This window comes from Nycticebus coucang, chromosome 5 (genome assembly GCF_027406575.1).
Source record: "Nycticebus coucang isolate mNycCou1 chromosome 5, mNycCou1.pri, whole genome shotgun sequence".
In the NCBI taxonomy this organism is placed as follows: Eukaryota; Metazoa; Chordata; class Mammalia; order Primates; family Lorisidae; genus Nycticebus; species Nycticebus coucang.
In genome coordinates, this window is record NC_069784.1 from 10,549,499 (window position 1) to 10,573,025 (window position 23,527).

Below are 23,527 nucleotides of genomic sequence, written 5' to 3' on the forward strand. Positions count from 1 at the left end.
GTGCGTTTAATCTATTTTCTCATCTAGTCTGTCGGTTAAGAACATTGAAAATGGTAAATGGCACTACTTATAAGGAAAATAAGTACTGAAGGAAGAAAAAAAAGAAAAATGTTGCCTTATAAAAGGACATTTTCTAAACCAACTTTTGGAGTTATGACGTCTGGGGACTAGTGACGGGTCTGACGCAGTGTCCGGCCTCTTGGAGCAGCCCCTGTAGTGTTTCCTTTTTGCTGAGCGGTCAGGTTTTCACTGAACACTTTAGATTCTAATAACTGTTGCTCACAGGCCTCTGTGGCAAAAGTTTTAGTTACACACAGAATTGCTATTTAAAGTAGTTACCTTGTCTATTTTAAAGACCTCTTTCACCAGTCCTTTTCCTCCATTGGTATTTTGAATTTAGCACCAGGGGATGGTATGAAATTATTTCCAGTCTGCTGTGACATCTGTACTGGCTTGGTTTTGGTCAAGGCAGCTGTATTCCAAGTGTTTTTCAAATCCCCAGGGCCATCTCATGTACAGGAAATGTGCTAGCGCCTCTCTTACCACACAGCACTATTTTAACAAGCCCCTGAAGGCCTCATGTTCATCAGTGTGAAAATATCTCCAGCGGAATCATCCCAAGCTTGCCCTTGCTCACCATGGCCCCACTACCCTGTGCTATTTCCTTTGCCAACAGAACCTAAGTATTCCTTCCAGTTTGGAGCTGAGGCTGTTTTCTCAGGGTGGTTAATGAAAATGATGAGAGGATACATTGGGTGTAAGTAATTACATTTTATCTCTCTTAGCAAGTAAGTGACAGATTCAAGCCACATGGAATTAAAAAATTTTCCTTGCTCCCAGGTGATTCTGTGCCATTTAATAGAAATGCAGTGTAAGTTATGTTACTTGTAGGGGACGTTCACAGGTATAAGGTATAAGAAAAGGATGCTGTACAGCAGTGCTTGTCCTGAAGGGACCACTCCGGGAGCCATCGCTGATTCAGCCTGGCTCATGGCAGCATCTGAGCTCACTTCTCCCAGAGGAAGGCAAACAGTGCCCAGGCTTCTATCCAGCAGCTCCTTTCGAAATGGCTTCATTTGGTTACCCAACTTCCCAGTCAATAACTGATAGGGTGTAAGTGCTTTGAGACAAATATTCTTATTTGATTCAGAATCAAAGCCATTCTTAATACAACTCAAGGAATATAAGTTTTTCTTACATTGATCTCTCCCACATAATCTGATTTCCAGAGTTATTTTTTTCTGTTGTCTCCGTCTAAATCTTTGGCCCTGTGTCTTTGTGGAAAGTTACTAATCCATCTACTGTGAATGCAGGTTGGTGATAGTCTTGACTGTTACAGGTTGGGTTTTTCTCTTCCGAGTCAGACACATGTGCAGTAGTTGATGTACCTCACTGCCCCGGGTACTGTTGAACCTACTCCCTATTCCCTCATGAAATCCATGGACACGTTTGGGAAGCACCTTGGGCAGGATTTTCCTAGCAGTGGTATCAATTCTGGTGGGGCTGTGGCTCGGGATCCTTGGAGATTGATTTTGGAACAGGGTAGGCTTTACTTTACAAAGCTCTGGAGGTGTAAGTCCAGCTGCTGGTCCGTGCACATTTTCACTCTGTGGGTTGAGCTTGCTCTGGGCACTGGCCTGGGGGGCTCTCCTAGAACTCAGCCTGGCTGCTGTGCCGTCTTCCAGTCTCAGTGTTGCTTCCTTGTGCCTCTCAGCCCGTTTCTCATCCTGGGGCTTCATCCCAGTGCTTCACTCTTCATCAGGGAAGGAGAATGTATCAGGGGGTGGGATCGGGCTTCCCATCTACCGGTATGCTTCCTTCGTTCTTTTGTCTAGTGTTATCATTGACTCGGGCCGAGAATTCAAATTACGTCGTCCTTCATGATTTTCTGAGTTGTCATCATCTTGGATTCCTGCCAAGAGAGGCAGCCCAGTCTTAGTGAAGCAGAATTTTCTCTGCTTTCAGATTGGCCACCTTGGCTATGGCTAAGTCATTTCCAGGATCTTACCAAAAACTGTCTGAGATGGCCACACACTCTGGTATTTTGACATTTTTTTTCTTTCTTTTTTCTCCTTTGAAACAGAGTCTTACTTTATCACCCTTGGTAGAGTAACATGGCATCATCACAGCTCACAGCAACCTGAAACTCTTGGGGCTCAAGTGATTCTCCTGCCTCAGCCTCCTGAGTAGCTGGGATTATAGGCACCTGCCACAATACCTGGTTAGTTTTTTCTAATTTTATTTATTTATTTATTTATGTTTTGCAGTTTTGGCTGGGGCCAGGCTTGAACCCACCACCCCCGGTATATGGGGCCGATGCCCTACTCTTTGAGCCACAGGCACCACCGTAGTTTTTTCTAGCTTTTGTAGACAGGGTGGGTCTCTGTGTGTGTCTTGCTTAGGCTGGTCTCAGAGTCCTGCGCTCAGGTAATCCACCTGCCTCGGTTCCCCAGAGTGCTAGGATTACAGGTGTGAGCCACCATGCCTGGCCAGTGTTTTCTTACCAACTAGTCTGTGGAGACTTGGGAGCTACATCCCGAAATATAAGAGGAAGTAGCACAGTTTGCTGCTGTACAACGTCATAACAAGGATTGTGAGCGCACCTTCTTTGTAGTAGGTAGGAGACTCCTTACCACCTGCTCTCATTTCCGTGTTTTAGGTCTACCACTAACCACACCTCACTTCCAGGGACCATTGTGTGTCAAGATGCTTTGACTGAGAGTTATAGAACAAATGCTGTCTAATGTAGGGAAAAGGCATTTATGGAGGATCCCAGGTGGGTCTCAGAGACAGACTCAGTCAAGCCTTGGGAAGGTCAGGAACTAAGGCTGTTTCAGGGATGTGTGTACCAGGAACCCTTCAGGGCATTGGCTTAATCGACTCCCTGAAATTATTTCGTATCTTCAAATCTCTCCACTCTGGACTCAAATTACTGGGAGATAAGAGGGAACTAATTAGGTGACATGCCCATCTTGACAGTGGGGAAGGCAGGCTACGTGACTGATAGGTCTACAAAATCACACAGAACAATAAGGGGGGAGTTTCCTTAAGGACAGGAGAGCAGTAGCAGATGTCTGTTTTACTGTCTCTCCTAGTCTGTTATACCGTGTTCTGTAGGCAGAGTGGTGTTAGTTTTCTGTTGACTTTGAATCTGACTGTAAGCATGGATGAAAGCTGTCAGTCTGGGAGTGTTGGAATGAAACTGGAGAGAGAAGAACATTGTCAGTGGTTTGGGGCATCTAGCCTTGGGGGTTTTATTGTTCTGTTAGGCGTTGTGTGCCACATAAATAGCTGTTTGGCAATGGACTATTTAGAGATGATGACATCAAGCCACATTTTTCTTGGTGCTGGATACCAGTTTGGAAGGGACAACAATCCATAGATTTGGACTGTATTTTTGGGAATACCCTTCATTTATGTATCCCACAAATTAATTATGGAGCATCTCCTGTGACCTTGATACACTGGCAGGCACAGAAGATGCTAAGGATGACTAAGCCATAGCTGTTGCCTTGTGAGGGGCTCACGGCCTAGCAAGAGGCTGTTAAGGCCTGAATCCTTCACAGTTTGTACGTTGAAGTCCTAAGTACTGGTATCTTAGAATGTGACTGTATTTGGAGAGAAGCTCTTTAATAGAGGTAATTAGGTTAAAATGAGGTCTTTAGGGTGGGCTCTACTCCAACATGAGTGGTACACTTACCAGAAGAGGGAATTTGGATACAGACACATGCACAGTGAGAATGCCATTTGAACATGAAGACAGCTGTCTACCTGCAAGCCAAGGAGAGAGGCCTCCTAAGAACTTGACCTTGGGACACCTCAGTCTTGGACTTCTAGCTTGCAGAATTCTGAGAAAATAAATGTCTATTGTTGAACCCGCCCCATCTGTGGTATTTTGTTATGGTAGCCTTAGCAAAGTAACGCAGAGGCCAAAAGGGGAAAAAATACATTTCTAATTTCTACTTCTTTAACTAAGGAAGCAGATCTTGGAACCTCCTCACAATGTGGAAGGTGCTGTATTTTAGCATTCACCTGGCCTTGGATAGTTGGCAAGAACCTACGGATAGTTGCTCTTGATCAGTGATTTTCAACCAGTGTGCTGTGAGAGGATCTTAGGTGTGCCATGAGAACTTGTAAAGATCATTCATTGAATTATTATTCTTTTTTACATTATTTTTTTTTGAGACAGAGTTTCACTATGTTGCCCTCGGTAGAGTGCCATGGCATCATGGCTCACAGCAACCTCAAACTCTTGGGCTGAAGCAATTCTCTTGCCTTAGCCTCCCAAGTAGCTGGGACTACAGGAGCCCACCACAACACCGGACTATTTTTTTGTTGTATTGTCATTGTTGTTTAGCTGGCCCGGGTTGGGTTTGAACCTGCCAGTGCTGGGTGTATGTGGCCAGTGCCCTAATCACTGAGCTACTGGCGCTGAGCCAAATTCAATTATTTTTGAAAGTAGTTGAAAGCACTGTAAGTATATTCTTGTTTTTACTCTTTTTTTGATCAACATAGTTTAAGTGTGCCACGGAAATTTAAGTATAGGTTCAAGTGCGCTGTGAGATTGAAAAGGTTGAAAAACACTGCTCTAGATAATGATGGTCACTATTTACTGAGAGCACTTTGTATTGTCACCAGGTTGTGTGGTTGGCATGTGTGTAAATAAGATCCAGATCTAGACGCTCATGTCTAGTGAGAAGAGATGAGAATGAAAAGAGATAAGTTCAGCAAAGGGTGTTAGCAGTGCTGTAATGGACTGGAGATGTAAAAGTGGGAGTGCTGAGTTTATCTAAGGAGCTCAGGAAAAGCTTCCTAAAGAGGGGATTTGAGCTGAATCTGGAGAGATGAGTGGGTGCTTGCTCAGTAGACAAATTGGGGAAGGTTGTGGAGTGGGGACAGAATGAGTAAAGGTACAGAGGGAGGGGACAGCATCATGTTTGGGACCACCAGGTATGCTGTTGTCTTTGGAGTCGAGGTTACAGGTGGTGCTGACAGGTGCAGGTCAGCAGGGACCACGTTATCAGGGCCTTGTCTATGAAGGTTGCATGGGCAGTGAGGGCCAATGAAAGGGTTTAGGTGGCGGGAGTAACATGGTGACTCTTGAGTTTAGGTATTTTGCACACTGTGGCAGAGAAAGGCGTGGGATATGACATGAGTTCAGGGGATTATAAACATCCTGTTGTGTTAGCTAAGAGAAAGAAGATGAACGAGGGCCATAGAGGAGGCTTGAGGGGAGAAATGGTTCTGAGGAGCAGACGGTCGTGTGCTGGAGCCATGTGTACACATCTCCTCCCAACTCCACCGTCAATGACATCAGGCTGAAATCGGCTATGGTGGATATTAGTATCATAGAAATCAACAAGCCCTGCAAGTCAGTGCTCTGTGTGTGGAGTATTAAATGATTCCCTGCACACCACTGAATGCACCATTAAGAAGGCTGAATTGGTAACCTGTGGGAGGTAGAGGTAAAGGAAGGCGAGATTGCAAGTGATGACCTCCAGGTTGGGGTCTTGGGTGAGTAAGTACGGGGCCATTCTTTGAGACAAGGAAAGCTGAAAATAAATAGGTTTGGGAGAGGAGATAGGGAAGAGGGATTATAAATACAATTTTTGGACCTAATGAGTTTGAAATCTGTGGGAGAGTTCAGTGGGGGATGTATAAGGGGTAGATAAATGCTGAGAATTGGAGCCCAGTGAATGGGGTTTCTGAGCAATTGTCCTTCACTGGTAGGGAAGCCATGGAAGTAAACTCAGAGTGGTAAAGGGATCAGACACAGCTGCTGGGGGACACACCAGCATTTCAGGGACAGAAAGAGAAGGAGGGGCCAGCATAGTGAGGAATGGGCAGTCGTGGAGGAGACAGCCTGCTTTATCCATGTATTAAGATCAGGTCACTTGGGGCGGCGCCTGTGGCTCAGTCGGTAGGGCGCCAGCCCCATATGCCAAGGGTGGCGGGTTCAAACTCGGCCCTGGCCAAACTGCAACCAAAAAATAGCCGGGCGTTGTGGCAGGCGCCTGTAGTCCCAGCTACTCGGGAGGCTGAGGCGAGAGAATCGCTTGAAGCCCAGGAGTTGGAGGTTGCTGTGAGCTCTGTGAGGCCACGGCACTCTACCGAGGGCCATAAAGTGAGACTCTGTCTCTACAAAAAAAAAAAAAAAAATAAAGATCAGGTCACTTGTCTCAAGAGCAGATGCTCCATTGCAGCTTCCCCGAGCTAGCTGTGGGGCTGTGGGGGAGGAATAAAGACTTATAAAATGTACCCTCAGACTCTCCCGTGCTGGTCAGAATTTAAAACACTGTTTTTCTCAACCAGTGTGTTTAGAACACCAGGTAGATAGGATGGAAACATCACAGTACTTTGTACAGAAGAAAGGTAAGCATGTTTCAGCTACAAACACCTATGTATCAGTTCTTACGTATGTTTGTGTATGTTTATGGATCATGGTATAATGTATATGTTTCCTAGTGTGAGTCACAGCAAAAAAAAAAAAAATTGGGTGGCGCCTGTGGCTCAGTGAGCAGGGCGCCGGCCCCATATACCGAGGGTGGCAGGTTCAAACCCAGCCCCGGCCAAACTGCAACAAAAAAATAGCCGGGCGTTGTGGCGGGCGCCTGTAGTCCCAGCTACTAGGGAGGCTGAGGCAGGAGAATCACCTAAGCCCAGGAGTTGGAGGTTTCTGTGAGCTGTGTGACGCCACGGCACTCTACTGAGGGCAATAAAGTGAAACTCTGTCTCTACAAAAAAAAAAAATTGAAAACCATTGGTTGAACTGATTCCCTTGTTGAAAATTTGTACTTTAATGGGAAATCATTCCCACACCTAACATGGTGTCTCCTGGTCAGCTGCTCTCTGATCCAAGTTTCCTTCTTCCAGCTATGAGCTGATGGCAGCATTCCCAGTCCTTATCGAGGATCGGCTGGAATGTCTCTAGTGGTATTTTTTTAGGGCCTGGCTCACTTTCTTTCCCTTTTTGCCAATGAAAACGAACATGTCGTCACAATGAGCTCAGCCCTACTGAGTGTGCCCTGTAACCCTAGATTTTCCCAAGACTATGAAAACCCACTCTTCCATTTAAGTGACTCACACCAGATAAGTCCAACTAGTTTGTTTTCCTATAAGGTCTTTTTTTTTTTTTTTGAGACAGAGCCTCAAGCTGTCGCCCTGGGTAGCGGCGTGCCATGGCTTCACAGCTTACAGCAACCTCCAACTCTAGGGCTCAAGTGATTCTCCTGCCTCCACCTCCCAAGTAGCTGGGACTACAGGTGCCCACCACAACGCCCGGCTATTTTTTGGTTGCAGCAGTCATTGTTGTTTGGCGGGCCAGGGCTGGATTCGAACCTGCCGGCTCAGGTGTATGTGGCTGGAGCCTTAGCCGCTTGAGCCACAGGCACTGAGCCTATAAGGTCTTTTAATTGTAGAACAATATATACTACGCATATCTATGAAGCTTTGATTAAGTTTTAGTTACATGAGTCTGAACTTCATTTATCCTGGAGAATTTCCCCAGTTTGTGATTCTCATCCTTTATGGAAAGAGGTTATGGATGGAAGCCTGGATATTTCTGTTCTTTTTTTTCTTTGTTTTTTTTTTGCAGTTTTTTACCAGGGCTGGGTTTGAACCCGCCACCTCCGGCATATGGGGCAGGTGCCCTACCCCTTTGAGCCATAGGCGCCGCCTAAAGTATCTTTTTTTTCTTTTTTGCAGTTTTTGGCCAGGGGGCTGGGTTTGAACCCGCCACCTCCAGCATATGGGGCCGGCACCCTACTCCTTGAGCTACAGGCGCCACTCGATATTTCTGTTCTTAAAATCAGAAAGGGAATTGAAAGAAAAAGATCATCCTCTAATCACTTATAATCTTGGTTGTGGGGTGTGATTTTGTCACAGATCCCTGGGTTACATCTTTCAGTGGCATTTCTGCGCTGTGTGTCCATCAGAACAGGATGTGAAGGATGTGAAGTATGTCTCAGTCCTTTGAGTCATTCACAGCTGGAAAGTGGGACCTCATCTTCATGAGTCACCTTAACTGATACACTCATTTCAAAGACTTAGCTTGTTTGATGTTAAGACACAAACTGTGGCTTTTAGACTTTGATTTTTTTTGGACAGACATCTCAAAATTTTGTCATCGTTCATTCTATTTCTAAGAAAAAATTCAATCAACAAATGCTTTGATACCTTTTCATGTATACCGAATTCTAGAAAATGTCACAGGGAATATGAAAAGTTAGAAAAACAGACAACAAAGGGCAGTAAGTAGTTCAGTGTCAGGCTCTGCCAGCACGGGCTGTGTGATGTGTGACACGGAGTGAGTTATTTAACCTTTTTGCGCCTTGGTTTCCTCTTATCAAAGTGAAGATGTGTCTACCACATTGGGCTGTTGTGAGGATTAAATAATTAAACACATGAAAAAAATCATAGAACAGTCCCTGGTGCACAGGAAGTCTTCAATAAAAGTTAGCTATTGTTATTACTGTTATTATTAAGGTGTTACCTTTTCTTTAGGGAGTAATTTTAGAAACACCGTAAGCCCACATGAAATAGGAAAAAGACGCAGGAAGTTGGTGACAAGGGAGTGTTGAGAGCTCTGGCACTGTTCCAGATTCTGGAAGGTCAGATGCTAATACAACCCATATCAAATAATGAAATATGTCAGTATTTCATAACAGTGGCTGTCATTTGCTTTCCTGAGTTCCTTTGAAGTAGGAAATAGGACCACCATCCTCACAGGTGAAGCCGTTTGCCCCAGTGAGAGCTGGTGAGCAGTGAGGCAGGCTGCAGCCGCGCGGTCAGCCTGCAGGGCCAGCTCCCTGACAGCTGTTACAGCTGAGCCAGTGTGTTGCAGGCCTCAGGGAACTTAGGCTTTAGGGACACAGGCAGATACATTAAGAATCCAGTAACACTATTGACAATAATTAGCTACGATTGTTGAAAGCAACGTGGCGGAGGGATAACGAGCGTAGACTCTGAGCCAAACTGCTGGGGTTTGATTCCTTTCTTTGCTGCTTACTAGCTGTGTAATCGTGGGTGTTACCTCACGCCTTTATGCCTGATTACTTGTTCATGTTGTGAGGATGAAGTGAGTTAGGATAGCCTGGCACGGTGGCTCAGGGCTGTAATCCTAGCACTCTGGGAGGCCGAGGCAGGTGGATTGCTTGAGCTCAAGAGTTTGAGACCAGTCTAAGAGCAAACCCCATAGAAATGTTAGAATAGAAAAGCTAGCAGTGGGTGGTGCTGTACTCCTGTCTACTGAGGAGGCTGAGGCAGGAGGATGACTTGAGTGCAGGAGTTTCAAGGTGCAGTGAGCTAGGCTGACACCAGGACACTCTAGTCTGGGCAACAGAATGAGGCTCTGTCTCCAAAAAAAAAAAGAAAAAACAAAGACAAGAAATGAGTTAATCCATGTAAAGTGCTCAGCCAGATACAGTGCTAGGTAAGTGTAAGCCGTTGCTACTAGAACTGCTGCTGGGCCTTATTTAATCCTCAGGCCATTCCTGTGAAGGCTTTCCCGGCAGGAAACCGAGGCTTTGGGCACTTAAATAATTTGTGAAGGCCTCCTGGCAGTGGGCCAGAAGGGCGGGCACAGCGCTCCAGTTCTGTTTGCTCCTGGTGCTGTGCTCCTAACATTAAGGTGTTACTGCCTTTTCTGAATATGATGTCGACTATGATATGTGCTGTAATTACATTTATACAAAGTACAAAACAGCCAGGAGCTTTATTGGTGGGGGAGGGGTTTCTAAAACTTAGTAACGGGGCAGGGAGAAGTGGTAAGATTCGAAAGCCACTTCCCCAAAGAGAAAACCATGGGGCAGATGGCTTAAGGCAGGTCCCACCAGTATCGGGGACCAGTGTCCCATTCTTTTGATCAGTGACAGGACGTCTGATAGAAGGGCATCGGGATATCTGAGCTTTAACTGCTGTAGCCTCACTATATTGAAAGACCTTCTGCCCCTGAGATTTGGCTGTAAGTGGACACACTGACTTGGACGTAGAGCCTCAGGCTGGCCTGTGATGAGCTGGGTACCATCAGCCCTCTGGATCCCGGGAGGGAAAGCAAAAGCAAGACTGAGCCTTGGCATCTGTAGCACAGTGGTTAGGGTGCCGGCCACTGGGGTTGAACCCAGCCCAGGCCAGCTAAACAACAATGACAACTGTGACAAAAAAATAGCTGGGTATTGTGGTGAGTGGATTGCTTGGGCTCAGGAATTCAGGACTAGCTTGAGGAAGAGCAAGACCCCGTCTCTACTAAGAAAAAACTAGCCAGGCATTGTGGCAGGTGCCTGTCCCAGCTACTTGGGAGGCTGAGTTAGGACGATCGCTTGAGCCCAAGAGTTTGAGGTTGCTGTAAGCTCTGATGTCATGGCACTCTACTCAGGGCAACAGAGCAAGACCGTCTCAAAAAAACAAAACAACACAAAAAAAAAACTTTTCTCTTAGCTAAGCCCCATTAGATATAAATCATCAGAAGGCCGCTGAGAACATTGCTCAGACAGAGGCATCGTGATCCCACATTTGACATGAGTGTGAAGATGGAGATGATGAGACCTCAGTAGTAAAGTCCTTGCAAGATGTTTTAAAAGGGCCAGTTAATGTTTTTGAGAAGTCAGGAAAATTAAAAAGTCTTACTTTCGGGCGGTGCCTGTGGCTCAGTCGGTAAGGTGCCAGCCCCATATACCGATGGTGGCGGGTTCAAACCCGGCCCTGGCCAAACTGCAACCAAAAAAAAAAAAGTCTTACTTTCAGCTGAAACATAATAGGAAATATTAAAACAATCTTTTTCTCACGGTTTTGAATGGAAAGGGGTTGATTGGCTTCCTTTCTGTTGCCAAAACGTCACTGATTATTTTTTCTCTCACCTCCTTTTCTTTTTTTTGGTGGTTTTTGACCAGGGCTGGGTTTGAACCCGCCACCTCTGGCATATGGGACTGGCGCCCTGTTCCTTGAGCCACAGGCACCACCCAACTCTCTCACCTCCTTTTCACAAAGGCTCTCAGCTCACTGCCTTGTACCTATTTCCACCTATTTCTAGATATTTCCAAAGTTTTCACTTGTACCCAGAAGTCTGGGCCTGTCAGGCATCCTGTTGGCCGTCTCTGCGTCCTGAGTATTCCATTCTCTTCTCTTGCTGTCTTTGGGCTGTCTCTTATTTGCTGAGCAACTTGGAGGCAGCTGTGTCCATCTGTGCCCACATCATGTTGAAATCGTGGTCTCTGCTTGAGCTCTGATGGTGAAGCTCCAGGCCAACAAGGCCTTGTTCTGTGAGGAAGTGGGGAGAAGACCCAGGCACCCCACTGCGCCACCCTTCTTTAGCTGAGGATCTGCAGCCTTGCTGTGTGTGTTCCTGCTGAAAGCAGTGCTTGTGATTTCGGTCAGCACCTCCTCTCTCCCTAGGACTGAGGCACGGGCTTTGGGGTGGGACAGAAACTTCTCTGCCTTCTCCATTTCCCCATCTCTCTTCCTGAGCTTGGCCATATAGCAGAGACTGGGGGGCTTGCCTGTTTATTGAAAAAATGTCAGTTAGGCTGGGCACGATGGCTTACACCTGCACTTGGAGAGGCCAAGGTGGGAGGATTATTTGAGGCCAGGAATTTGAGACTAACCTGAGACACCTAGTGAGACCTTGTCTACAAAACAAATAGAAAAATTAGCCAGACATGGTGGCACACACTTGTAGTCCCAGCTACTTGGGAAGGTGAGGGCAGAATACTGGTTGAACCCGGGGCTTTGAGGTTGCTGTGAGGTGTGATTATACCACTGCACTCTAGCCCAGGCAATAGTTAAGACCTTGTTTCAAAAAAAAATTTTTTTTTTCAGTTAAAGGTATACCATTCTTTATTACACCCCCTTTAACTGAAAAAAAAAAAAATACACATTTTAATTTAAAACTGAAATATAAATACATTTTTGTTTTAATTATTGGTGTTTTGCGACAGAGTCTCATTGTGTTGCCAAGACTAGAGTGCCGTAGCCTCAGCCTACCTCACGGCATCCTCAAACTCTTGGCTCAGCCTCCCATGTAGCTAGGACTATGGGTGCCCACCACAATGCATGGCCAATTTTTCCATTTTTGGAAGAGGCGGGATCTTGCTCTTGCTCAGGCTGGTCTTGAACTCCTGAACTCAAGTGATCCTAGTGCCTCCGCCTCCCAGAGTACTAGGATTACGGCATGAGCCACCCACCGCACCTGACCAGAAATATGCATTTTTAAAACATACTCTTTTTTTTTTTTAACCACTTCTAGGAAATCAGGAAGATTAAAAAAAACAACACTCTTAACGTAAAATCCTTTTCTTTGAGTGTAAGTCATAGAGTTCTATCAAGTCTTTCTTGTGTAATCACAACTTTAATGCATAATTATAGATTTTATTTCTTTGAAAACCCCAGATATATGAAATGAAGGTTTAAATATATTTTTTCTAATCTCCTAGAGTCATCTTGCCTACACGTAATTTTCTTTGTCTTTTTTTTTTCGTCACTCACCCTCACTGTCTTTCCAAAGCAGTCAACCTAGTTTCCACAGCAGTAATAACTCCTGGTTTTACACTCATCAGCTCATGTTCCTTTGAAACACGTAATTAGAGTGACAGATACAGTTGCCACAGAAAGGTTTGGGAGCAGACATGATGCCTTCTAGGGGATGTGGCACCATGAGAGCAGCTGGGTGTCCCTGAGCCCTCGTGACCAGCAGCAGCAGGTGGGTGGTGGGCTTGGGGGGGCCCTAGTGAATCAGCCGCTGCAGGCTGATCAGCGGGGTCTACTGTGGAAACCACGTCCCTGTTGTAATTCTGCCCCATGAGGCCTCATGCAGACCTGTTCACGTGAAGTGACGGATTTAGGGCGTGGCCTGGTTGCTCAGACACGCTTAGGCAGCACCTCCAAAGTAGGCCAGACTCTAAGTACTTGTGATTTTCAAAACATTTCAAATACACTAAACTGTTTTCTTGCCTCCGTGGATGAACAGGACTATCCTGCCTGTGTTCATGTATAAACCAGTTGATTTCCAAACTTACATCACAGGGTCACAGAGAAACAGGGCTTCTGTTTTTTTAGAGGTGAAAACCGCCTTTCTGGAGGTGGGGCTCAGCCAGACCTTAAAACTTACCTTTGGCTTTGGTGCCACCAAGTGGTTATTTTTGAGATGCCACTTTTGAGACGATGGCTTGGCAGATACACAGGCATAATAATGTTGAAAAATCTGGGATGAATCGGCAGATTACAGAGGATTTTTAGGGCAGTAACATGATTCTGCGTGATACTACCGTGGTGGGTAGATATTATTATACATTTCCTCAGACCCACGAGAACATACAACACGGGCAGCGAGTCCTGACGTAAACTGTGGACTTCGGGTAACAGTGATGAGTCAGTGCAGGTTAATCACTGTCACTGATGAGCCACTGTGGTGTGGGAGCTTGATGATGCCGCAGACTGTGTGCACATGGGGACAGGGCTGTACTTTCTGCTGTTTTGCTGTGAACCTGAAACTGCTCTAACAAATAAAATTTATTAATAAATGTGGCCCGTGTTCCATAGGTTTTCTGTTGTACCTCCTGCTATTGTGGGTAGGAACAAGATATGACAGAGAGCAGGTTGGGGGAGGCCGGCTGGCTTCTCAGACAAGAGACACTACCTTCATGAAGCCCCCACTTTCCAGAGACTGGGTCCTTAGCCGTGTGAGTCTCAGAATCCTTCTCCCCTTCCCCCATGTATTGAGAGTTGTTCTTTTCTTCAGGGCTCTCATACTCAGCAAACTTATAAGAGACACTTGTGGGTAAGTCAGGATGCCAATATATTACTTTCCAATTAGAAAGGTGTGTGTAGTGGTGGGCCTTGACACAGGTGTTAGATGAGCTGTTCATTTCCCACCCTGTAGGAAATTTACCTGGGGCAGGGTGTGGTGGCTCACATCTGCAATCCCAGAACTCTGGGAGGCTCAGGACCAGCCCGAGCAAGAGTGAGACCCCGCCTCTACTAAAAATAGAAAAGCTAGCTGGGCATAGTGGCATGTGCCACTATAGTCTCCCAGCTACCCAGGGGGCTGAGGCAAGAAGATTGCTCAAGCTCAAAAGTTTGCAGTTACCATGAGCTATGACACCATGGCACTCTACCCAGGGCAACAGAGTGTGAGATTTCTGTCTCAAAAAACCAAACCAATACAAACCAACAACAACAATAAAATAAAAAAAGGAAATTTATGTGGGAAGACAAATTACACAGAAGGTTGCTTGGTGAGCTCTCAGTGGGATGGTTGTGTGTATGAGGGGGCTGCTTATCTTCGGGTTAGTACTAACTGAGGCTGTTTCACCACTTCAGGGACATACATGACTCTGGGCTGGCAGAGCTGGCAGCACTCAGGTTGCTGGGCAGTACAGAATCCCAGGCAGTGCTGATGACAGAAAGACTTAAATCTTTTTCTTTGGGCTCTTTTTGAAACTCTTCAGTGAGCACATGAGAATCCTTTCTTCCTTCAGACAGGACACCATGTAACTGGCAAGGCCGCCGCTGTGTCTGAGCTCTGGTGTCCTGAGAATCTGTTTGGTCACCAGGATAAGCACTTGGGTGTTCCCACAGTTCCTTGGCCACCTTTTATAGGGGTAGCTGGTGTTCTCACTGGCCACCTTTTGCTTAGGGGTAGCTGGTGTTCTCACTGCACGGTAATTTTTAATAATTTCATTTTCAGAGGAAAACTTAATGTCTTGGGCAAATCTGTGCTTCTGAAATGTAGGTTAAAATTAATAAGCAAAATCCTTGATTACTTTGGCATAGATTCCCAATAACAAAACAGTGCTTGGCTGAAGATGAGAATTACCCTACGTGCTGAGTGAGTGAGAATGCTTTCCTGCGTGCTACTCCAAGCCCTGTGTTGGGAGATCTGCATAGACCCACCCTCACTCCTGTTGCCAGCCTGCCCTGGGCCTCCTCCCTGAGCTCAGCTGTCTTTAATTCTTTGGTGCAGCACCCCCCCCACCCCCACCCCCACCACCTGGCCCTGTTGCATACAGTCCTCAGTTCAGGGCACTAGGGTTGTTTCTAGGGGTTGTAAATTGGTGGACTCTGACCCACAGATCTCTTTTATTTTTGCCAATATATTGTTTTTAAGTTTTACTTAATTGTCTAAGCTTAAAAAACTTAAAAAATCAAGAGATTCAAACTCTGAGTATCCAGTTTCTTTGCAGAAATGTCGATCTGGCTGTGCAGGGCCTGCATTCCCACAGGGCAGTGGACTTGTGGGAGGGGCCTAGAGAGGGCCCATCCCTTCCTCCCTGCCCTCAGTCCCCACCTTCCCTTTCCCTCATCTGTGTGACTGCTTGGTATGGGGGTCGGGGAGGTGATTCTTGGTTAGAAATCAAAAAAACAAAATAAAACACAACAGAAAAAAAAAAAAAACAAGCGTAAGGGAAGCAGTGGCTTCCCGTGGACCCTTGCTCCCTGTTCATGTCCTTGCGGTGGGCGGGGAGCTCCTTCCTTGGAACCTGCTCCCAGCCTCTATTCCTTTAGGACTCTGCTTCTCTTACTTGGTCACCTGTAATTTTATTGATTGTGCTTCCAAGAGGTATAGGGTGGAGTGTTGTTGAGGAAAACGCGATGGAATGTGGTCTGTATCCACATGACCTGGTTTTAAGTCCCAGCCTCTCTTCTTACTGAGTTCAAGTCCCTTATCTGTGAAACATGCCTGTGCTTGCTATGTATTAAATGGGAATTTGTGGATAAAACATCAAGCGGTGCATTTTACAAGGGTACATGTGAGATTTACTAAGTGTAGAATATAAATGTCTGAATACAATAACTAAGAAAATGCGGTGAAGGCTATGTTAACCAGTTTGATGAAAACATTTCAAATGGTATATAAAAACAGCACATTATACCCCAAGATTGCATTAATGTACACAGCTATGATTTAATAAAAAAAAAATCAAGCAGAGGGTAGGTCCTTAAATAATAGTGCCTCTGTCCCTCTCTTCTCTTAAGACACAATTCTTTTTTTTTTTTTTTGTAGAGACAGAGTCTCACTTTATGGCCCTTGGTAGAGTGCCGTGGCCTCACACAGCTCACAGCAACCTCCAACTCCTGGGCTTAAGCGATTCTCTTGCCTCAGCCTCCCGAGTAGCTGGGACTACAGGCGCCCGCCACAACGTCCAGCTATTTTTTTGTTGCAGTTCGGCCGGGGCCGGGTTTGAACCCGCCACCCTTGGTATATGGGGCCTGCGCCTTACCGACTGAGCCACAGGTGCCACCCTTAAGATACGATTCTTTTCCTTCTTTGTGACCTTGAGAAGGTTAGCTGCAAGAAAACAGCGGAACCCTTCCCTTCCCTTCCCTTCCCTTCCCTTCCCTTCCCTCCCCTCCCCTCCCCTCCCCTCCCCTCCCCTCCTTTCCCTTCCCTTCCCTTCCCTTCCCATCTGTCTCAGGCTGTCACCCTGGTAGAGTGCCATGGTGTCACAGCAACCTCCAACTCCTGACCTTCCCTTCCCTTCCCTTCCCTTCCCTTCCCTTCCCTTCCCTTCCCTTCCCTTCCCATCTGTCTCAGGCTGTCACCCTGGTAGAGTGCCATGGTGTCACAGCAACCTCCAACTCCTGACCTCAAGCCATCCTTGAAAGGGGGGCACTCGACCGGCAAAGATCTCACAGATCACCAAGTACGAAAGGTTTTTATTGGCGAGGGAGGGATGCTGCAGAGCAGCACCAAGGAGGAGAGAAAAGAGAGAGAGAGGAAAGGGGGGGAGATACGGGGAAAGAGAGGAGAGAGGGCAGGGGAGAGAGAGAGCACGCATGCGAGAGAGAGCTGTATAGGTTCGGTTAGGGGAAGTCTTAGAATGGTGATGGGATGGTAGAATAGCCAATAAGGAGTTACTGCTCTGGCCGGAAGAGGCGTTAGGGGCAGGCCATAAGTTTGAAATTTTCAGCGGGTAGCTAATCTTGGTCTGTAGAAAGCAGGAGGGGCTTTTCTGGGGGAGGGGCTTTCTCTGGGGCAATTACCTAACATTCCTCCCTTCTTGATATGTTAAAAATAGGGGGTTGGCCTTGGGATAGGGGACGTAGAGTTCTCTCTTCTGTAGCTTCTTCCTGCTGAGAGGGGCTCTTAGTTTCAATTGGCCAACTAGAGGACGATTATGATTTTTTTTGTTGGGAAATGTAAGTTTTTGTCCTTTTAGCGGTGGTTGTTTAGAAGTGGTTTTTAGGAAAGTCTTGTGGTTCAGAGTAGCGTAGTCCATTCACGAAGAACAGTTTCTCTTGGTGTAGGTTTGGGGTACTAATTGAGTACCTGTTGAGATAACTTTGAGAGTTGAGTTTGAATAAAATGAGTTATTGAGTAGGAAATGTTAGCTGTTCCTGTGTCTATGTTAGCCGTGATTTTCACCGTTGTTAGTAAGGGAAGTATGGCAACTTGGGCGGTTCATTTAACATGGGTTGTTGGATAGAGAGAAAGAGGAGGCAATGGAATGGGTTCATTTTCTGTAATAATTTTAAAATTAGGTAGTAACATAACTACAGAACAGAGACTCTGAATGTGGATTGGGGGAATTGGGTATAGTTTTTTTGCAGAGAAACTGGAAGGAAGGATAACACTTTCTGTGTAACTTCTTTTTTGGTTTGAAAGGGAAAGTGACTATATTAGAGCACTTTGATGGGTTTCGGCCTGGTAGGGGAGTGGTGCCAGTAAAGTTGAAGCAAAGAGGGTATGACTGGATGACTTGATTGAGTGTGGGTACAAAAGGTTTAGTTTCATGTGTGTCAGTTGTTAAATTAAGAGATGTGGGGTCTGAAAGGTTGAGAGATAAAATGTTAGGAATTATGATTGGGGTGGTTTGAAGTTTACTATGTAAGAGACCTTGAAGATTTAATCCAATCCAGCAGCCCAGTTTATATTTAGGGTGATGTTTTAAAAGCGAGTATGTTTGTAAGATGGAATCATAGGTTAGATTAAGATTTAGTTGGGGTGTGAGGGTGGAGAGATAGAAACTTCGGATATGATTTTGGCTGAGTTTTAATGATTTTGATAATATCTGTTAAAGGAGGGGGAATAAATTTTGCTTTTTCTTTTGTGATTGTAAATTCCGAATATGTATTTTCTGGACCCCATTTCCTCTATGTTCTTATTTCCCACTTTTGTCCCGTAAGCCAACTAGGGTCATTTAGTTTTAATACTGTTATGGTGAGTTTGTAAAAGTATGGCCAAGGGCGTGGAAAAGTAGTTGTTGATAGTTGTATATCGGTGTCAGTGACCTTCCAGGGTCTATGGATTCACAGCCCCAATTGGCATATTCTTGTCTACATTTTGAGTTAGGATTTTGAGTACTGCAAGCATATATTTGGAGAGTGTAGTTTATATAATAATGTTTGCCTAAAGATACTAAGGGATATGAACCATCTTTAAGTAATTTATACAAGGTGACATTAAATAATACATTAGAGTGATTTGATTTTCTAGTTAATGTTTTGTCAATAGAGGTGTGATATGACTTTTAGGTGTTAGACCACGAGTCGATGTGTAATTTCCATGTTTCTTCCCAGTGGCCAGAGAGTGAGAGATGTTGAGGGTTTTGTAATTGAGACCCGAAAGTATTAGGAGAGGTTATTAGGAATAAGAAAATTATGAGAGGCATTTTAGGAAGGTAAGAGAATACTTTATGAACATGGAGTAAAGGGATAGAAAGTATTTTGTTTTTGTGATTATGGTGGAGTGATTGTGATTGGATTAATCTTAAAGAGTAATATTAGGAGTATAGTTATTATTACTATGAAGATGTCTATTGGTGAGCATTGAGGTAATGATTAAAATTTTATGAGACATATCTTTTAGAGCATTGGGACCTCAGGTGGAGGATGAATTTCAGTTTCCTGGACCTCTGGAATCCGAGTGAGTTTAAGTTTCAGGGGGCCTGTTTCTTGGGCTGAATATGAGGGAAGATTTTCAGGTGTCATTTGTTGACCTGTAGTAATAGTTGGATTAAGGAAAGGCTTAATGTGAGATATATGAAACCATCCACGAAATGAGGCTAATTTTACTGCAGTGGGTGTTGATAAAATTACTCTATGAGGTCTTTGCCATTTTGGCTCAAGTGGTTTTTTGGGATGATTAGGAGGAGCTACTAGAACTTGATCTCCTGGGTGAAAGGAGGTGGGTAATGAAGGTGTTGGGATAGGAAGAAGCGTGTCTGTTTGTTTCCATAAAAGGGATCGGATATACTGAAGAAGAGAGGATAAGATGGAGGGAGACAATGGGCTAGCTGATGGTGTAAGTCCTGGAGGAAGAATGGGTCTACCAAACATTAATTCAAAAGGAGAGAGGTTGGAGGGTTTCTTTGGAAGGGAATGTAGGTGTAGAAGTGCCAGGGGTAGAAGAGTGATCCAGTCTAAGTGAAGTTCAAGGGAAAGTTTGAATCTGGATCTGTTAGACCTCTCAGTCTAAGATTGAGGATGGAAAGGAATATGGAAATGGCAGGGTATACCTAAGGCTTTGGTTAAGGTTTGAGAAACGGTGGAGGTGAATTTAGGTTCATTGTCGGACTGTAAAGAACAGGGGATTCTAAAGCGGGGAATAATGTCTTGGAGTATGATAGAGGCAACAGTGGTAGTTCTTTTGTTTGTAGTAGGAAAGGCTTCAATTCAACCTTAGTATCTACTAATACTAAGAGGTATTTATAACATTTGATTTTAGGTATGTGTGTAAAATTAAGTTGCCAGTCTGTTCCAGGAAGAAGTCCCCTAGCCTGGTGAGTTGGAAAGTGTGGGAGGCGACACTTTGTGGGTTGGAGCGCTGGCAGATTTCACAGGATGATGTAAGTTGATTCAGAAACTCTGAATCTATTTGTGAGAGAGGAAAGAAAGTTTTAGGAAATTGTAGTAAAGTTTGAGAGTTGGGGCGAAATAACTTGTGGAGATAGATGAGGAGGTCGTGAGTGGGAGGTTGATTTGTTTCTTCGACTGTAGCAGAGATAGGAGTAGAAATAAGTAGGAGGTGAGAGGAGGTGTCAGGAGATGATGGTTGGAGAGCAGCCATACATGCTGCGCGGTCGGCTCTGTTATTACCCTTTGATATAGGTGAGTGGTTAGATTGATGTGAATGGTAATGAACAATGCCTATAGTTTTAGGCAATTTAGAAGTTTTTAGTAGTTTGATAATAAAGTGAGAGTTAAGAGGTCTTTCTTGTATGTTGGAGAGGTAAGGGGGAAGAGCGTCTAGTGTTTGAAGGTAATCGTGAGTGGGTGACGAGTCAGAGGGAGTAGGTAAGAGGGATGTAGGATTTAGTGTGGACATGTGTTAAAAGATAATGATAGGTCAGATAAGAGAGGTTTGAAGGTTAAGAATGCAGTATGGTGGCAGGGGTTGAAGATTTTGTGTGTCAAAAGATCAGATAGAGAAGGAGGGGATAAGACAGTAGTAAGGGAATTAAAAGTGAGTTTCTTGGATTCTTGTATTAGAGTAATTGTGGCTGCCAACGTCTTGAGATAAGGGGTTTAGCTTTGAACAGTGTGATCTGTTTTGAGAGATAAGTAATTGGAGTAAAGGTGGGGCCTAGTTGATGTTTAAGTACGTCGAGAGAAAATATATGATTTTTTTTTGTAATATATAGGAGGAAGTGGTGAGAAAGATTAGGAAGGTGGAGGGCTGGAACTTTTAATAAAGCACACTGTAGAGATTAAAAGAAATGGAAATGGAGGTTAGGAGAGGCTTGTGAGGGTTATTTCGAGTAGTATTATATAAAGAGCAGTAAGGAGAGAAAAGTTGGGAATCTATGCTCTGAGGCATCCAGCTAATTCTAAACAGGAGAGGAGTTCTTGTTCTGTGGTGGGTAGAGGGAAGTTGTGAAGAATGCTTTTTTTGTCTGTGGTCATAGTTTTGAAGTTTGGGGATAAAAGGATATTAAAGTACATGACATTCTGCTGGAATAATTGAACTTTTGAGGGAGAGATTTGATATCTCCTATTTGCAAGGAAATTAAAGAGGGAATAGGTGTTTTGCTTAGAGTCATGAACGGTGGGATTATAGCGTAGGAGGTTATTGACATACTGAATTAAGGTTGAAGGAGAGGGATTATAGGATTGGAGGTCTCGTGCTAATGTTTGGCCAAATAAGTGGAGGTTGTCATGAAATCCCTGGGTGAGTACAGTTTAAGTAAGTGGGAAGAAGTCTGAGAAGTAGGGTCAGTCCAGGTGAAGGCAAATAGGTTCTGGCAATGAGGGTGTAAGGGAATGGAGAGGAAGGCATCTTTGAGGTCTAGTATGGAGAAATAAGTTGTTTAAGGTGGGATGGTTGATAGGAGGGTGTATGGATTAGGGACTACTGGGTGTATAGGAATGAGCATAGAGTTAATGAGTTTTAGATTTTGTATTAAGTGATAGGTGCCATTAGGTTTTTTAATTGCTAGTATGGGAGTAGCAGGTTGGAAACCTCCCCCCCTCCTTTTTAGGAGATTTTGTATAATAGGTGAGAGTTCCAGGAAACTAGATTGGGAAGTAGATATTGATGTTGAGAGGGAAAAATAGAGGGGTCTTTTAGTTTAATAAGAATTGGAGAGTAGGAGGCAATTGAGGGAGTTTTAGTATCCTAAATTTTAGGATACTAAATGCTCTGGTGGAATGGGCTAGGGCGACGAGTCTATTATAGGTTGGGAAAGGATGAGGGAGAGTGAGGCAGAGGGAGATAAGTCAGCATTTATCAATTTAAGATCAAAAGTTAGGGCGGTACTTAATTTGGAAAGTATGTCACGTTCCAGAAGGGGAACTGGACAGAAAGGTAACTTTAAAAAGGAATGTATAAATGAGAAATTGCCAATTATGCAGTGTAAAAAAGGAGTTTGTTGTAGACGGTGGGAAAAAACCTTTACTCAGACAATAAGAGGTGGGCGACAGGGAGGTAGGACCACTGAACTCTTTAAGAACTGAGACACTAGTTTTTGTGTCTAATAGAGAGGCGATCATCCTACCTGCCACCATCAGGGTTACTCTTGGCTCCATAAAGGTAATCTTCGTCGAGTGAGAGAAGCCAGGGTCCTGTTAGTCTTCAGAAGAGGCAACTCCCAGTAAGTCTGCTTGTAGGTGCTGTGGGTTGGCTGGCCCCCAGGTCCTCTCTGAGCCAAGGGGCAGTCAGCCTTCCAGTGACCCTTTTTTTTTGCAGAGAGGGAATGGCTGTGGCAGAGGTTTGGGATTGGGGCAACGTATTACCCAGTGGCCTTCTCCATCGCATTTGTAGCATGATTCAGGTGGTTGAGTCATGAAGCCGTCTTTGGTCCCTGATTATGTAGGTAGGTTAGGAATGATGGCCTTAGAGACACTGTAATGTTTTAGATACTATAATGTTTAATGATACTATAATGAGCTAGTATTTGATAATTTTGGGTTTGAGATTTTTTATTTTCTCTTTGGAAAATATCATCTCGTCCCATGTAAACTTTAAAGGCCATGTTTAAAATTATAGCCTGGGGTGCCAGGGGTCCATGCTCCAAGCGCTTTAGCTTAAGTTTGATGTCGGGGCAACTTTGGTTAAAGGCATAAGTTATGAGAACATTTTTCCCCCTCTATTGTTTCAGGATTTAAGTTAGTATATTTAATAAAGGCCTCGGTAAGGCATTGGAGGAAAGCTGAAGGATTTTTAGACTTATCTTGTATGATTTCCTGTAATTTATTATAATTGATAGGCTTTTTGGCGGAAGCTCTAAGTCCACAAAGAATGTAGGTAATAAAAATGTTTCTGTTTTTTCTTTCTTTTTTTTTTTATTTACTTTTATTAAACCATAGCTGTGTACATTAGTATGATTGTGGGGCACCACACACTTGGTTCATAGATCGTTTGACACATTTTCATCACATTAGTTAACATAGCTTTTGTAGCATTTTCTTAGTTATTTTGCTAAGACCTTTACATTCCACATTTACTAGGATGCACATATACCCAGAAGACCAAAAATCACACCATAACAAAGATATTTGTATCAGAGTATTTATTGCAGCCCTATTCATAATTGCTAAGTCATGGAAAAAGCCCAAGTGCCCATCGATCCACGAATGGATCTGTTTTTTCTTAGTATTATTATTATAATTCCAATTTGGAATTAGGGACTGGGAGTTAGGGACTGTAGTGTTACCTGTATGATGCTTATTGTTTGATATATGAAATTGATTTGCTGCCTCTTTCGCCCTGTCCCACACTTGTTTGCACTCATCAGAGGTTAAGGTATTGGTTAAAATAATAAAAACAGTGCTCGCTTCGGCAGCACATATACTAAAATTGGAACGATACAGAGAAGATTAGCATGGCCCCTGCGCAAGGATGACACGCAAATTCGTGAAGCGTTCCATATTTTTTAATAACAATTAAGTTTATGGGGGGGGGGAAGCAGAAAGAGGGATGGGGGGAGGAGGGTGGGGCCTTAGTGTGTGTCACACTTTATGGGGGCAAGACATGATTGCAAGAGGGACTTTACCTAACAATTGCAATCAGTGTAACTGGCTTATTGTACCCTCAATGAATCCCCAACAACAAAAAAAAATAATAATAATAATAAAAACACTATGCCAGGTAAGTTGA

General features: G+C 44.4%; 1 protein-coding gene and 1 non-coding gene across 2 annotated transcripts in view; both read left to right on the forward strand.

Moving 5' to 3' along the window:
* GIPC2 (GIPC PDZ domain containing family member 2) overlaps positions 1–23,527 on the forward strand; it is a 79,904-nt gene that overhangs the window by 38,780 nt on the left and 17,597 nt on the right. The window lies entirely within an intron of this gene.
* LOC128586861 (U6 spliceosomal RNA) lies at positions 23,198–23,304 on the forward strand. The gene has a single exon (XR_008380321.1). It is a non-coding gene; the product is annotated as a U6 spliceosomal RNA (small nuclear RNA).